The sequence below is a fragment of the Scyliorhinus canicula genome, chromosome 20, assembly GCF_902713615.1.
Source record: "Scyliorhinus canicula chromosome 20, sScyCan1.1, whole genome shotgun sequence".
NCBI classification, from domain to species: Eukaryota; Metazoa; Chordata; class Chondrichthyes; order Carcharhiniformes; family Scyliorhinidae; genus Scyliorhinus; species Scyliorhinus canicula.
In genome coordinates this window covers 90,411,872-90,416,871 of record NC_052165.1, presented here as the reverse complement: position 1 = coordinate 90,416,871, position 5,000 = coordinate 90,411,872, and positions in this window count along the sequence as shown.

Here is a 5,000-nt window from a genome sequence, read left to right as displayed (position 1 = left end):
CTTTCCCTCGTAGGTGAAAGAGATCGATAGCTACTTTCTGCCGTGGAGCCGTAGCTGTCATACTATCCACTCATGTAGATAATGAGATACAGACAGGCAGTGATTGACACACAGGATAACCAATGAACACACATGACACAGAACAACCAATCACCAGACAGGACACCACCACTATAAACCCCATAGGGCATTAAGGCTCTCTCTGACAGGACACGGCGAGGGAGATAGTAACAGTGCACAGGCCAATGAACATCATCACCATGTGGTAGAGAGCTAGCCTGGTCAAGCCAGTCGGAGGTTATCAGTTAGGTTAATGAGTGTCAACCCACAGCAGATTAGGTACAGCAATCAACAGGTTCAATAAAACAGCGTTGGACCATCTCCTGTGTCGGAAGCCTGTTTCTCGTTTTACTGCATCCAGTTGCAGTCGATGTTCGACCAACACAGATAACACATCAGTAGCTAAATCAGATATTTGTATTGGTTCTCCTGTTTGCTTGTAATGATGTGTCTGTTCTATGTCACAACCTGTCAATATCCCGGTTTATACCTGGCCAGTAAACAGAGTCACAAGCTCTCCGTTTCTCAATCCCGAGATGTCCTCCATGTATTCTCTTCAGTGCATCCTTGCGAAGAGATTGTAGAACTCCATACATTGACCTCATTGCTGTGTTATGCTTCTTCATGCAGCATAAGCTCCTTCCTTGATGTGCACTCTGACAAAGGAAGGTTCAGACTTGGAGATAGCTTTAACACGTTTATTGAACAGTTAACAATTCTCCTACTTGAGTTCGACTCTCCTGCGAATCTTGCTATAGTAACTCAATCTAACTGACCAGTCTGCTCTAAGCCATGCGGTGGGTGTGATGCTTCCTGATCTGCCCCTGTCTCTCTGATTGTCGCCTATGGAAAGAGGCAGAGCATGTGTGCCCTGTCCTTTTATATGGGTTGTGTAAAGTGGTAGTGTCACCTCTGGGTGTCTTGTTGCCCATACGTTGTGTCCTATTCTGTGTTCATTAGCTGTATGTCTGCATGTCATGGAGTCTCTGGTGCTCCCTCTAGTGTTTACTTAGCTGTAGTGTATTTACATTGACCCCTTGTGTATTTACAGTGATACAGATCACCACATTCATCACCTCTTGAAGAGTTTGATCCTTCCTGACCTCTTCTTGGATCTCACGTGGTTTTGTATCTGATGCTGGTAGTAGTGTGGAAATAAGGTTGACATGCAGATCTGCACCCTCAGCAATCTCACCAATATTTTGCCTCGGCCCACTCGATAATGCATCTGCTCAGAACAAATATTTGCCTGGCGCGTCGGCGAGATCGAAGGCATGGCGTTGCAACTTCATCATCAACCTCTGAATGCGCTGAGATGTCTGGTTGAGATTTCTCTTGATGATGTCAACCAACGGACGACGATCCGTCTCAACTGTGAAGTTCGAAGACCCAACACGTCGCCGTGTCTCCAAGCCGACAACTAAACCCAGGCATTCTTTCTCGATTTGACCGTACCTCTGCCCTGTTGTCGTCATGGAGCGTCAGGTATTAGCAACTGGTTTCCAATCGTCACGTTCGAGTTGCAGAAGAACTGCTCCCAGGCCATCTTTGGACACATCTGTCGACACTGTAATCTGCTGAGATGTGTCAAAAACTGTGAGAACCGGTGAGGTGGTTAGTGAAGTCCTGGGCTTCTACTCCTGCTCGTGCGGCTCAGTCACAGCAAAATACGTTGCCCTGCGCAGGAGATCATGTCGTTTTTGGCAACGGGTTTGGGCTGAATCTTCCGATAAAATTGATCATTGGCATCAATCTGGAGAGGACGTTCTCTGCTGTGTGGTTTTGGCATGTTGCGAATGGCTCGGATTTCATCCTGGTCCGGTTTAATGCCATTCGCTTGTCACCCAGGAATGTGACCTCAGTCACTCCAAATTGGCACTTTTCCTCGTTGACCTTCAGCCCATTTCTCCTGCCGTCCGTTCGAACTTCGTATTGCGCTCTTCTACGATGATATCATCCATGCACACACGCACACCTTCGATTACGTGCTCCATTGCACGGGGAAAAATTTCCGTGGCCAAAATGATGGCAAACGGCATTCTCAGACAGCAATACCGTCCAAATGGTGTGTTGGAGGGGCAGGGGGGGGTTTGTACTTTACCCCTCCAGCTTTTAGTTTCCAGAAACCAGGAGATGTGTCAAGTTCAATTAAGAATTGTGCGCCTCCACCTCGGATGTGATTTCCTCACGCTTTTGGGATTTGGTTATGTTCTCTTTTGACATTCCCGGTAAGATCTTAAGGATTAACGGGGAGAGCGAGGTTTTTTTTGGCCATTCAAGTGAGGGGGCAGCAGAGGAGGTTGGGGGAGTTGCCGTTCAGGGTGTGGGACGGGCGCGAGCTTTGGATATCTAGATATTCAGGTGGAACGGGGTTGGGAGCAGCTGCGCAACTCGAATCTGGCCGAATCTCCAGATTTGATGAATTACGATTGGGCGGCGAATACCGCGATGGTGAGGAAGTGGGTAGTGGGGGAAGGGGGGGGGGGTGGGAGGGCATGGAGGTGGCGCCATGTGAAAACCCGGGTTTTGGGGGCATTGTTGATGGCGCCTCTGCCGTTCCCGCCGGCTCGGTACGCCGGTGGTGGTGGCGACGGCGGCTCTGAGGGCGAGAGGTCAGTGGAGGCAGCACCTGGGGGCCCCAGTTTGGGCTCCGATCTGCGGGAGTCATAGGTTTGCTCCGGGGAGGGCTGGACGGGGAGGCGGGGGGTTCCAGGGGTTGGCAACGGGCAGGGATTGAGCGGTTTAGGGGCCTATTTGCGGGGGCAGCCTCTCGTGCTTGGAGGGTTTGGTGGAGGAATTTGAGCTGCCTGGCGGGAATGCGTTCCGGAATTTACAGGCGTCGTATTATGTCCGAAGCAGGTACCGTCCTTTCCTCACTTTCCGGCCCAGGGGCTGCTGAACAAGGTGGTATTGAGCACAGGGGTAGGGGAGGCCAGAGTGATGGATAGGGCAGCATGGTTAGCACTGTAGCTTCACAGTGCCAGGGTCCCAGGTTCGATTCCGTGTGGGGGGGGGGGGGGGGGGTATAATATCTACATGTTGTGGGCCTGTCCGAAGCTTTGGGGGGGTTGTGGCAAGAGTTTGCCGCTGTTATGTCAGAGGTCCTGAAGGTGGAGGTTGTCTCTGCCATGATATGCAGATAGGCAGCCAATGAACACAGAGAACAGGACATGACCAATGAGCAGGCAGGACACTCAGGGCTGGTATCTCACTATCAAAGGCACGAGGCACGCACACTCCGCCTCTTTCTACTGATGAACATCGACAGAGTGAGTCGGGGTGTATGTACAGTATCACACCTCCAGCACGTGGCTAAGAGCTAGTCTGGTTCAGTCAGACAGAGTAACTACACTTAGGTTAGCAGCGAGTCGAACTCATAGAGAACTGTACTAACTGTGCTACTGGTTCAATAAATCAGATTGAACTAACTTCAAGGTCTGGAGTATCTTTTGGTTAAAGTTGCATCCAGTTGCAGCCTGTGTTACCCCAGAGTGCATGACACGACAGTCTCGCGAGGTGGCGATTTTCAGAGTGTCAGAAGACCCGGGAGTCCAGGGGGCTCTTGGCTCCCTGGTAGCTCGGAGACAGATCTCATTGGAATGGAGCGACTCGGGGGGGGGGGAGGGGCCTGAAACCGGGGAGGGGGCGAGCGACCTGGCGGAGTCCCTCCGGCTGGAGAAGATAAAGTTTATTCTGAGAGGGTCCGTGGAAGGGTTCGCCCGGAGGTGAAAGCTGTTCATCGACTTCTTCGAGAACAGTTAAGATGTCAGTTGGGGAGGGGGGGGGGAGGAGTTGGGGAGCAGGAGGCAGAATGGTGGAGGGAGGGGAGGGGGTTGGATATTTAGTTGAGATGGTTCGCTGCCCTGTTGGCTTGTTTTGTTTTATGCGTTTGTTTGATGTGTAAGTATACACAATATTTTTGAAAAAGATCTTTGGGATCCGTACGTGTGCGAATATCGCCATTCTTTTTCTTTACACATACATTGGAGTTTACCCAATCGGTAGGTTTATCTATCTGTCTGATTACTTTTAATTTTGTCGAGCTCCTTTTTGAGGTGATCCTGAAGAGGTGAGGGTACTCTTCCTGGCGCCTATATCACACGTTTTGCATCCTCTTTGAGCTGTGCCTTGTCGGTGAATGGTACTGTTCCAAACTCAGCGACCACATCGCTGAATGTGCTGATAATGTTCTCAGAATGGTTGCAGCGTTGATCCAATCCTGTGTGGATGCGATATACCAACTGCACGAGACCTAATTCTTCAGAGGATTGGTCGCCGAACACTCAATCCAAGCACTCGGACACAATACAGAACAGGACGGAATAAACTGTGTTTTTCACCAGCACACTCAGGTCACAAACCCCATAACATTTAATGCTTGAACCATTATAATCTCTCAGAGATATTTTGTGATTTATTCTAACCTGCTGAATTTTTAGGATTTTAAAAAATCAGCCAATGCTGATTAAATTGGCTTGGGCACCAGTGTCTAACTTCAATCGGACCACTGTACCGTTCACTTCAAGTGGTAGCAGCCATGTGTCCCCATCAACCTCATTTATTTTAAATGGAGCATAAGGTTGAATGATTTGAAGTGCGGGAGAATTTTTTGATGTCTCCAAAAGATTATTCTCCTCTGTTATTCCTCCAGCAAACAACGATGTTTCATCCCTGGTGATTGTCGGTATGAGATTCTCCGACCCCCCCTGCTGAAGTGGAGAATTGGGGGGGGGGGGGAATCCCGCTCCGTATTCTCCAGCGTCGGTTTTCGGGCGGGAGCGGGAATCACGCTGCGCAGGTCAGGGGCCGTTGGCAGCGACCCCCCCCGGCAATTCTCCGGGCCCCGATGGGCTGAACAGCCACCCGTTTCCGGCCAGTCCCGCCGGCGTGAAATGGACATGGTCCATCAAGGCGGGACCTGGCTTGTTGGCCGTCTACCA